This window comes from Schistocerca americana, chromosome 5 (assembly GCF_021461395.2).
Source record: "Schistocerca americana isolate TAMUIC-IGC-003095 chromosome 5, iqSchAmer2.1, whole genome shotgun sequence".
In the NCBI taxonomy this organism is placed as follows: Eukaryota; Metazoa; Arthropoda; class Insecta; order Orthoptera; family Acrididae; genus Schistocerca; species Schistocerca americana.
In genome coordinates, this window is record NC_060123.1 from 429428511 (window position 1) to 429441090 (window position 12580).

Genomic DNA, 12580 nt, shown 5'->3' on the forward strand with positions numbered 1-12580 from the left:
ATTCACCGCCGACTCCGGCAGCTCGGACCAGAAATAAACAGTTCTGATCACAACACATGAAAATAAACAACCCTGTAACCTATCGTCACCTTCTGAAGCAGAACTATTTAAATCTGCAATAACCGAATTACGAGAAAGATTTATATATTCAATTCCGTTATAGTATGCAGAGGATGCTTTGCCAATTTTTTCTCAATTTAAAGGACACTTATGACGTAATATAATCAGTGTATTGTTTATATTTCTTTATCAACCCGACAGTGACGTCGATATTCACACAACAGATATCATTAATGACATACTACAGAGGCCCCTGACCAAGACCTTCTTGACAAAAGTAACGTAGCATACCTGGTTTACGACTGAGTATTTCGCTTTCTCGGATGCAAACACAAGGTTGAGATCACAGGTGCACTTACTATGCATCACAGCGTGCAAGCGTCCTGTGGTCGTAGGGAACGTGGCGCTACAAGCGGCTGTTACGTGGACACTGCGGCCGCTGACGTCGCTGTGTGTCACCGAGGAAAATCTGCCTGCGGCACGCAATGAATATATTACACTCGCTTGCAAAAAGAATTTTAATGAGACGGCGACGTTCGCGATATGTGTGATGCATTTTCATGGCAGAGTGACAGCGGACCTGCTCCTATTCGCGTCCCGCAGTTTTTCTGGCTGACGGAGGAGTGGGTGGAGCATGTGTTTCTATTTTCTGCCTGCTGACTCCCCTACTCCTCTAAACTTGATTTCCAGCAACCTATTGTCTCCCCCACCCTTCTCCTGAGATAAGTTAAACATATGCTCGAGTGAATAGATATTGTCTGTACAATAGAAGCGGTCGAATGAAGAAAGTGGTAAGCCACGAGAACGTCATTTTGAGTTACTGAATGTTATATTCTACCTGATCGAACATATCCTGACACATGTTGTTGTTGTTTTCAGTCCAAAGACTGTTTTGATGCAGCTCTCCATGCTACTCTATCCTGCGCTAGCCTCTTCATCTCAGAATAACTCCTGCAACCTATATCTTTTTGTACCTACTAATTGTATTCATCTCTTGGTTTCCCCCTACGACTTTTACCCCCTCATTTCCCTCCAGTACTAAACTGTTGATCCCTTGATGTCTCAGAATTGTCTATCAACCTATCCCTTCTTTTGGTCAGGTCGTGTCATAAATTTCTTGTCACCCTAGTTCTATTCGGTACTTCTTCATTAGTCACGGGAGCGATCCATCTAACCTTCAGCATTCTTCTGTAGCACCACATTTCGAAAGCTCCTATTTTATTTTTGTCTAAACTGTTTGTCGCCCATGTTTCACTTCCATACATGGCGAAACTCCAGACAAATACTTTCTGACACTTTATACTCAATGTTGACATGTTTCTCGTCTTCAGTAATGCTTTTCTTTCAATTGCTCTGCTTCGGCCATCATCAGTTATTTTGATGCCCAAATAGCAAAACTCATCTACTAACTCAAGTGTCTCGTTTCGTGATCTGATTTCCTTAGCATCACCTGCTTTTATTCGACTACATTCCATTATCCTTGTTTTACCTTTGTTGATATTCATCTTATGTCCTCCTTTCAAGACACTGTCCTTATCTTACAACGGCTCTTCCAACTCCTTTGCTGTCTCTGACAGAATTAAAATATCATCGGGAAACCTCAAAGTTTTAATTTCTTCTACCTGGAGCTTAATTCCTATTCCAAATTTTTCTTTGGTTTCCTTTACAGCTTGCTCAATTACATATTGAATAACATCAGGGACAGGTTACAACCATGTCTCACTCCCTTCCCAACAGCTGCTTTCTTTTCATGCCCCTCGACTCTTAATAACTGCTATCTGGTTTCTGTACAAGTTGTAAATAGTCTTTCGCGCCCTGTATTTCAGCCTTGCTACCTTCATAATTTCAAAAAGGGCGTTCCAGACAATACTGTCAAACGCTTTCTCGAACCCTACAAATGCTGTAAATGTACGCTTGCCTTTCCTTAATCTATCTTCTAAGATAAGTTGTAGGGTGAGTATTGCCTCGCCTGTTCCTATATTTCTCTGGAATCCAAACTGATCTTCCCCGAGGTGAGCTTCTACCAGTTTCTTCATTCTTCTGTAAGGAATTCGTGTTAGTATTTTGCAACCATGACTTATTACACTGATAGTTTGGTACAGTCTGGAACCGCATGACCGCTACGGTCGCAGGTTCGAATCCTGCCTCGGGCATGGATGTGTATGATGTCCTTAGGTTAGTTAGGTTTAAGTAGTTCTAAGTTCTAGGGGACTTATGACCACAGCAGTTGATTCCCATAGTGCTCAGAGGCATTTGAACCATTTGAACTCCCAGCAGCTACTTTCTTTGGAATTTGAATATTCTTCTTGAAGCCTGAGGGTATTTCACCTGTCTCACACATCTTCCGCACTAGATGGAAGAGTTTTGTCACATCTGGCTGTCAGTAGTTCTAACGGAATGTTGTCTACGCCCGGGGCCTTGTTACGACTTAGGTCTTTCAGAGCTTTGTCAAACTCTTATCGCAGTATCATATCTCCCATGTTGTCTTCATCTACGTCCACTTCCCTTTCTGTAATATTGCTTTCAAGTACATTTCCCTTATATAGACACGCTATATACTCTTTTCAGCTTTCCTTTCTTTGCTTAGGACTGGTTTACAGTGGACATCAATAAGGAAGGCGTCCACTCTTGGTCTTTATGAGACTGGCACTCTGCTAGAGACAGTTTCAATAACGTGTCTCAATTTTAGAAGCCCATTCTTTCTCGATAACCGATTGCGCAGCAGGTGGTGGTGTTTTCTTTTTTTTTTTTTAATTTATTGGCTTTGGGGAGGTGCCAATAAAAATAATGGCTCTGAGCACTATGAGACTTAACAGCTGAGGTCACCAGTCCCCTCGAACTTAGAACTACTTAAACCTAACTAACCTAAGGACATCACACACATCTATGCCCGAGGCAGGATTCGAACCTGCGACCGTAGCGGCCACACCGGCCCGCTGCCAATAAAGCCACCTTCAGCAGTGGAATGTCACTTATAACGATACGTCGTAAGGACAATACAACTACCAGTTCCCAAGCGGAGAATCGACCTGGGACCATTTGGTTAGCAATGTGAGCGCTTACCGCGCAGCTACCAAGGCAGATGAAAGGCAGGGATGTGAAGTCATTCCAAATATGTTACACTGAGTTGGGCAGAACTCTGGGCAGGGCAGGGCAGGCCATTTGAGGAATGTTGTTGTCCACAAACCATTGGATCACAGATGCTGCTTTGTGACATTGTGAGTGTCATGCTGATACAATCACCGCTTCCGAAATGATCATCTACTTTATGCTGTATAAAATACTGGGTATAGGTTCCGCCTTTTATACAAAACACTTTTTTTTTATCTCCAAACATGTTTCGGCACCTCTGTGCCATCATGAGTGGGTTTTGTTTATAGAACAACTGTGAAAACTAAACGTATTTTAGGTTGTAACTGAACTAACAAAATGAGGCCTAATGACAGTTTTCGTTCGCTTTTGTTCTTATCTTGATTTTACGTTATATAGTTTTGCAATATCATCTGTATGGTGTCCTGCACTGACAGCTTGTCATCTGAAAACCAAACGATGTAAATGTGATTTTTATGCTCAAATTAACACATTCATTGATGTTTAAAAACGTCATTTTGGTGGGGCAAAATGTTTTGTGTGCATATTTGTTATTAATCATTACTGACATGGGTAACACACAGAAAAACGGAAAACTGTGAATCTATTAGATGTCGATCACCTTGGTTTTGGGAAAGTCAAATGCACAAGACTTAAGAAAAATCAAGAGTTCTTCATAGAATTTGTCAACCTACAAAATCTACAAATGTAAAATGGACCAGGATGTTGCAAATTCTTAGAAAAGTAGAAATATGCTATATGAAGAGACGACTAATATACAATACATTCAATAACCAAAAGGGGGCAATATGAATGGAAGACGAAGACATAAAGCCATCAGATTAAAAATTCTGTAAGGCAGGGGTGTTGTCCTCCTCCTGTACTGTTCAAACTGTATGCTGAAGAAGCAATGATGGAAATAAAAGCAAGGTTCATGAGTAGATTAAAGTTCAGAACGAAAGGATATTAATCATAAAATTGCCTGATGACATTAGTGTCGTCACTGAAAGTGAGGCAGGATTACAGTCTTTGTTCAGTTGAATGAATAGTCTACTCATGACGCATTATGGACTAAGACTAATCTAGAGTAAGAGGAAAGTACTGAGGCGTAGCAGATATGGAATTAGCAACGAACTAAGCATCTGAAGAGGGGGCCACAGACCAGGCGAACCGAAAGAATTGGCCTTAATTTGAGAAATCAGCTTGGGAAAATGTTACACATGAAGTTCACAGAAACACAGAATTACGGAAAAACATAAAGAAAGAAAATAATAAGAATAAGTGGCTCGTGTGCAGTGATAATCATAACGCACTGTGCTGCTGAATCCCAGCAAGTTACACCTTTCTGATAGTTTTTAAACGTGAATAAGCGTCGACTGCTCTGAAACTTTTCCAACGCAATGCTTGGTTCAGTAAAAAAGCCGGCAGCCAAACGAGCGGCCCTGTCTCGTAAAGAAGGCCACTCGCTGACTGATGACCCTGAAAACAAACAAGGAGGCGCGTCACAGACTGCGAGTGTCCATCAGCGACGGCAGCGCTGGTGTTTTGTTTAGGAGTGCCATCCATAACGGCCATCCAGACAGGTGGACCGTCAACGAAAGGGCGAAAGGGCGATACGAGTGGGTTCGCGTGGCGGACGATAGCCTCACTGTGCACGTGCGAGCAGTATCAAATTGTGTGGTTTGACAAGAGTATGCCGATATTTTACTTCTGGCAATGTACACAGAACATCTCCACAGGGTGTTCCAAAATTCAGTTACCAAAATAACATACATTACAACGGAGCGCACAAAGAATGTATTTTGAAAACCAATCGGCGAGCAGTAAGTAGGCGTACGTACGCCCGCGGCGACGGAGATAAGCAAAATCTACCGTCTTCAGACATCGTTGAAGGCCTATATCGTGGGTGACTGTTTACTTGGGCCCCATATGTTGCCTCCTCGACTCGGGAGGCCAGTGGAGGGAGAGTTCTTGCAAGAGTATCCGCCGACGCTACTAGAAGAGGTATCCACACGTATAAGAGGGAGGATGTGAGGATGTGGTTCCAGCGTGATGGGGCCCCAGCGCATATTGCAGAACCAGAAAATACTTTGAGCAATAGGTAGGGGACGACCAATACATTGGCTTTCGACATCCCCACTTCTTTCTCTGGAGCTACTTGAAAAGCGGTGCGCATTTTACCTCTGTGGACTCAGAGACAAAATTAGTTGTAATAATTCTTGCAGCGGCCACACTTATACGCGAGTGCATGTTGAAAAGTAATGCCTCCGAATTTTAATGTGAAAACTGCTAAAGGTTTTTAAATAAAACAAACTTTATTAAGATTCTACATCTTTATTCTTGATATCTACATACTCGCAGACCTCCACTGCTAGAGGTCCCCGAATTGTACGCTTAAAATGGTGGTGTGTAACGTAACTATGTCGGTGTGCTCTAAATATAGAAAGTTCCCCATAGGCCTATTACAAATTTTCAAGTTTACACTCGTGGATTCCACAAGTTTAACACAAAAAATTATTGCATAACATTGCTCTAAATTCCGCTGTCCTATTTTCGTAACGAAGAACAAAAAACATCAGTGTTGGCGCTCTCAAAAATTACGTGTGTCTGTACGGAGCTGAAATTCGGACTGCGAATCTGGAAAGGATGAACACACCGGTCTACGCAAGCAGAACAACATAACGTCGCCATGTCGCTCGCTGTGTCATCATCAGTCTCATTACTTTTCTGAAAAACCTCTTATTTTCTATAAGTTGTAAATACGAGGGTCACTACAAAAGAAATGCACACTATTTTTGTAAAAATACAGTTTTCACTCTGCATGTGTGAAAGTTTTACAGAGTGTAGATACATCCTTCCCGCTTGTTTTCAAACTTAGTTCAACCTGTTCCTGTGAGTGGCGCCGTCACAGCATGCTTTCAAGATGGATGCTACACCTGATGTTCGTCAGAAACAACGTGTTGTCATAGGATTCCTGAGCTGTGAAAAAGAGACAGTGGGAAACATCCACAAGAGGTTGAAAAAGGTGTATGGAGATGCTGCTGTCGATCGCAGGTCGGTGGGCAAGCAGGTTACGTGATGAAAGCGGGCACGGCAATATTGAGGATTGTCCTCGGAGCGGCAGGCCTCGTACTGCACTCACTCCAGACAATGTGCAGAGAGTTAACGAATTGGTGACTGCTGACAGACACATCACGTGAACGAATTGTCACGCTACGTTGGGATAGGGGAAGGAAGTGCTGGCAGAATACTGAAAGTGTTGGCGTAAAAAAAGGTTAGTGCCAGGTGGGTTCCCAGGATGTTGACAGTGGCTCACAAAGAAACAAGAAAAACGGTATGCAGCGAATTTTTGGAACAGTACGAGGATGGTGGAGATGAATTTCTTGGAAGAATTGTGACAGGTGATGAAACATGGCTCCATCATTTTTCACCAGAGACAAAGAGACAATCAATGGAGTGGCATCATGCAAATTCACCCAAAAAAAAAAAAAAAAAAAAAAAAAAAAAAAAAAAAAAAAAAAACCACACTTTCTGCTGGAACAGTTTTTCGATTCCGAAGGACTCTTGCTTGTGGACATCATGCCAAGTGGAACCACCATAAATTCTGATGCATATGTAACGACACTGAAGAAACTTCAAGCTCAACTGAGTCGTGTTCGATTACATCGGCAAAAGTAGGATGTTTTGCTGTTGCACGACATGTCAGTCAAAAAACCGTGGAAGCCATCTCAAAACTCGGATGGATAACACTGAAACACTCGCCTTACAGTCCTGACCTGGCTCCATGTGACTCTCATCTCTTTGGGAAACTGAAAGACTCTCTTCATGGAACAAGGTTTGAAGATGATGACTCCCTTGTGCACGCTGCCAAACAGTGGCTCCAACAGGTTGGTCGAGAATTTTACCGTGCGGGTATACAGGCGCTGGTTCCAAGATGGCGTAAGGCAGTTGAGAAGGGTGGAAATTACGTGGAGAAATGAAAATATTGTTCCTAAACATGTGGAATAAAAGATGGATTTAAAAAAAAATAATGTGCATTTCTTTTGGAGTGACCCTCGTAAGTAGTTGCTAGCATTAAAGCTCCAACCCTCGTGCCACATCCGCGTTACAAACGTCGTACATTACTTTTAATCGGTGCCTGTTGCGCTCTCAGTTCTCATGTGCACGCTAGGCACCCACAGCTGTTACAAAACAACGTGCGCTCGAGGTAATTTCCGGCGGCGTTTAACTGTCGAAGTAGCGAGCGGCGGGGGATGAAGTTGGATGGCGTGGTGCAGCTAATGCAGCGCAGATGCGGGCGGCCGTGGCTGCGGCGGAGGAGGCCGGAAGTGGGCGAGCCGGCACGTGCTTCCGGCTGCGGCCAGCAGCTGACGGTGGGCACTCTCCAGGAGGACTTCCACCCAATGGCGATCAAACTGGAGCTCTACAACCACACCAGATGAGTATCTAGAGACGCATGGTTGTTTATTCATGTTATCCAGTAAGGAGCAACCCTGAATACGGTAGATCTTGGACGTTTTGCTAAGCCTGTGTAGTATTGACACTTATGTCACCCAAAGAAATAGAATCCATCATACAGTCCTTGAAATCAAAGCATTCTAGTGGTTACGATAACATAACAAGAAAGTTAATAAGAGAGTGTTCATGTGAGCTTAGTCATATCTTAAGTTATTTGTCTAATCAATCACTTGTCACAGGAACATTCCCGGACTGGCTTAAATATGCTGAAGTTATACCTCTCCACAAGAAAGGGGACAGAGAAATGCCGTCAAATTAACGACCGATCTCACTTTCGCCAGCTTTTTCAAAAATCTTTGAAAAGGTTATGTTCAAGCGTCTACTTAAGCACCATAGTGAAAATAACATACTGTCAAAGTCACAGTTTGGGTTTCTTAAGGGTTCTGATATTGAGAAAGCTATTTAAACTTCAAGCAAAAATGTCCTTAATTAATAATAAATGAAAAGCACCAGTTTGCTGAAGATGGCCTTGTAAGTCAAAAACCGGTTAGCAATAAAAGTAATATTCTAGAACAAAAGCAAACTGGTGCTTTTCATTTATTATTATAATGTTGTTCTACCAAGAACCGACGGAAGATCCTGTTAATATGATGTCCTTAATTCACTGGACAGCAAATTAGAGGCAACTGGTATATTTTGTGACCTGTCAAAGGCGTTAGACTGTGTGAATCACAGCATTCTTTTAAGTAAATTAAAATATTATGGCGTCACTGGTAGTACTGCAAAGTGGTTTCAGTCATATCTTACTAATAGAAAACAAAGGGTGTCATTGCGTAACACTTCAGCAGTAGGCAATCAGACATCATGTTACTGGGAAGAAATTACATGTGGTGTTCCCCAAGGTTCCATACTAGATCTACTACTGTTTATTGTGTATATTAATGACCTGTCATCTGTTACATTACCAGATGCCAAGTTTGTCTTATTTGCAGATGATAAAAACACTGCAATAAATAGTAAATGAAATATAAATTTAGAAAGAGCAGCTAATCAAATTTTTACTGACATTAATAAGTGGTGCATAGCCAATTCACTGTCATTAAACTTTGAAAAGACCCACTGTATGCAGTTCAGAACTTCCAAGAGATTTCCTTCTGGTGTGTGTATAAAATATGATGACATGGAAATAGGAGAAGTTGAGAATGTAAAATTCTTGGGATTACAACTTGATAATAAATTCAGTTGGGAGCAACATACTAACGAACTGCTCAAGCGCCTAAACAAGCCTGTGTTTGCAATGCGAATGATGTGAGACATATGAGATACAAATATAAAAAAACTGGCATATCTTGCTTATTTTCACTCCATTATGTCATACGGTATCATATTTTGGGGTAACTCCACAAACAGGGAGTACAGAGTATAATAAGAGTAATGAGTAGTGTAAATCCAAGAATATCATGTCGAAACCTGTTCAAAGAATTGGGCGTATTAACCACAGCTTCTCAGTATATTTATTCCTTAATGAAGTTTGTTGTAAATAATACATCTCTTTTTCCAACTAACTGCTTAGTACACAGTATCAATACTAGGAATAAGAACAATATACATAAAGATTTAAAATAACTTACTCTTGCCCAGAAAGTAGTCCAGTATTCAGCAACGCATATTTTCAATAAGTTACCAGCAACCATTAAGAGTTTAGTTTCAGACAAGGCACAATTTAAACATAATTTAAAAGAATTTCTGGTGGCCAACTCCTTCTATTCCATCCATGAGTTTCTCAACAAGTGCAGTAGACCATTTTAATGAAAATTTATTATACTTTAATTTTTGACAACACTTGGTTGTAACAGCCAAGTAACTCCCTACTGTGTGAATGATGGATGTATGGAAAGTCTGTAAACAGTGGAAGTTATATTTTAAATCTTGTACATAATCTGATGTTCTTAACTGAGGATCACTCAAATGAATAATTTACTTTAGTTTTTGACAATACTTGGTTGTAATAGCCAAGAAACTAGCAAATGTCTGCATGATGGATTTAATGAAAGCAGATGTAAGTATTAAACCTGTAAATATTAGAAGTTTAAATTTAATTCATGTGCGTAATTTTACTGTTTATTGACTGAGGATCATTAAAATTAATGGAACTCAAGTTTTTCTAATTACATTTCTGTAATGTGTTTATCTGACATGTTCCACACCCAGGAGGATTCCCTCTTTTATGGGGCTATGGAATTAACAATTAATCTAATCTAATCTCTTGTCGGATTGGTTGGTGCATAAGTTCGTAGCGTCTTTGTTTTGCATGTTGGTACACCGGTTGCCATGGGTCTATTTATCGACTGTCATTTTTATTTGTAGTTCACTGTTGCTATTTGAGTTCACGTAGTGTCATTTTGTCTTCTGAGCATAGTGAGTGGAGCTGTGGACGTTAAAGAGTGATGTGACAAGTGGAGAAATCATAACATTGCCGACATATTCTTCTGTTTGAATTGGATAGAGAGGTGACAGCAGTGGATGCAGCCACAAACGTTTGCAGTGTGTATGGGGTTAGGGCACGGCAAGAAAATGTTTTTCTCGTTTCAAGGAGGATCATTTGGCATTAATGATTCTCCACGTTTAGGAAGGCATTCAGGATTTGATGAAGATCGTGTAAACGCATTAATCCATAAGATCCACGTTAGTGTACTAGAGAAATCTCAACTGTGATGAATTGTGATCGTCTCACCACCGAGCGACATTTGCATGCGATGTGGAAGGTTCGAAAATCGGGTGTATGGTGTGGCGGTACCAATCCCCGTTACTATATGAATAGGTCTGGCATGAAAGGATTGCTTTGTGGAGAGCGAGCGCACGACATGGTGCGCCATTCGCGGAAGTGCGTGGAGCGCCCGCGCGAGATTTGCAACGTGTCGGTGGGATGTCTCCGCCGCCGGGCGGCCACGTGGCCCGCAGATTGCGGCATTGTTTGGTTTTTCGCGAATTACGCGAAAACTATGTAACTTACGATGAAGAGTGATGCGGCAGTGGATTATGGTCAGCAATATGCACCTTCTGAAAGATCGATCTTTAAGTCACGAGACGCAAAAGTGATAGCAACTTGAAAATTGTTTAATATCACAAATACTGAAAGATTAGTAAAAATAGTAAATAACAACTTACAGGGATGAGCGAGGGCTCATTAGAAACGTCTCGTCATAGGATCGAGTGCCATAGTCATATGTAAAGATTCATAAATAATTAGGCTCGTAAAAAGCAATAAACAAAATTTGATGGGAAATTGTTTATAAAATGCAATAGAAAATTCATGACGTAAAGAACGGCACTATATAATATTTTGGGTGGCATCACACTTCTTTTCAACTAATTAAGTAATACTGTACACTTAACTTGCAATAGTTTCCATTGTTTGCAAATTATTATTAACATTTATTGCCCATAATTAATTAATTATTATAGATATGAAAATTTTGAGCAGTGCAATGTGAAGATCGCTATAGATTACGTCTAAAAACAGTGCCATATGCAATTCTATGTTAAAACTTTGCAGCACAGATGTAAACAAACAAATTTGCGCTAAGTGACGAAATTTTGCAGGAACTAAAACTTGATTCACGGGCGAAGGAATAATCCTAGAAATTAATGTAACATTGAATAAGATGTACCTTTTAGCGCGGTTCCGATAGTGTACTTATTTCTGTTGAGAGATGTATGCGTCAAAATTTGTAACCTTAACTAGTGAGATTGGTACTTGCATAACCAGGGGAGGTAGACATCCGAGCCTATATAAGCAAGCGGCCACCTTGGCCAAAGGGGTGAGTCGTTGGGCAGTCGTTCGCCAGTCGGTGAGCATGTGGGTGGCGAAGTTGGCCGGTGGGTGGCCCATTTGGTCGTTTGAGTTAAGAATTTTTCGCGCCGATTTATTTCGACATAGAGTACTGTTTAATTGGGCAAGTGTGCAAGCATATATTTGGTGAACTGGAAGTGCTACGATTATTTCTGTGAGTACGAATTACGAGGATATACATCGGCGTAAGTGAACATATGGTTAACTGTTAGAACAAAGAGGATAGTGGGACTTGTGGTTTTGTTCGAGTTGATTGAGTAACTTTCGATTATAGCAGCCTACATTACTGCTATTGGGCGCTTGGAGTCAAATTATTATTAAAGTAAAACTGTAAAGCGTCTCACCAGTGCTAATTTCGTTGTGTGAAATAAAAGAACGACGCCAATAAATAGTTATGATAAAAACTTAATTGAACTGTGTTACGAAAAATAATTTTGCTATAATAATCGCCAACTTTTTTCCCCTAGCATAAATTGTACTCATGTGTGAGTGAATATTAATTCAAAAACTATAACTAATGCGTGGGTGTGGAAGTGTACTAATGCTCCAAGTGTGGAAATCATCCCTTGAGACTTACGTGAGGGCCAAAATTTGCACTAACATTTTTTAACGATCATTTGTACACGCACATTAGTGTGAACTCTTCAACCGCACTTATCGCCCGCGCCGTCGCAATGGGTATCGCATGATCTAAGCCAAAATCGCAAAAATCTGTGGAATGCCGTATGTGCATCTCTGCTTGCTCCTCATCGATTGGCTCGTGAACAACACCGATCATTCCTACGCTGTAACATTACTGACGAATAGAAATAGCGTCTCGAAGCTAACGTAAGGAAAAGAAAGGAATGATTGAGCACAAAGCAGCAACACGCTATACAAAGATCTGCTCGTATCCACAAAAGATAACGTTATGCATTTGGTGGAACACGGCGTTGTGGTGTACGACGAATTGCTTCCATGAGGTGGAACTATCACTACTGGCATTTACTGTCAACGGCTGAGACGTGCCGGCCTCTGTGGCCGAACGGTTCTACACGCTTCAGTTCGGAACCGCGCTGCTGCTACGGTAGCAGGTTCGACTCCTGCCTCGGGCATGGATGTGTGTGATGTCCTTACGTT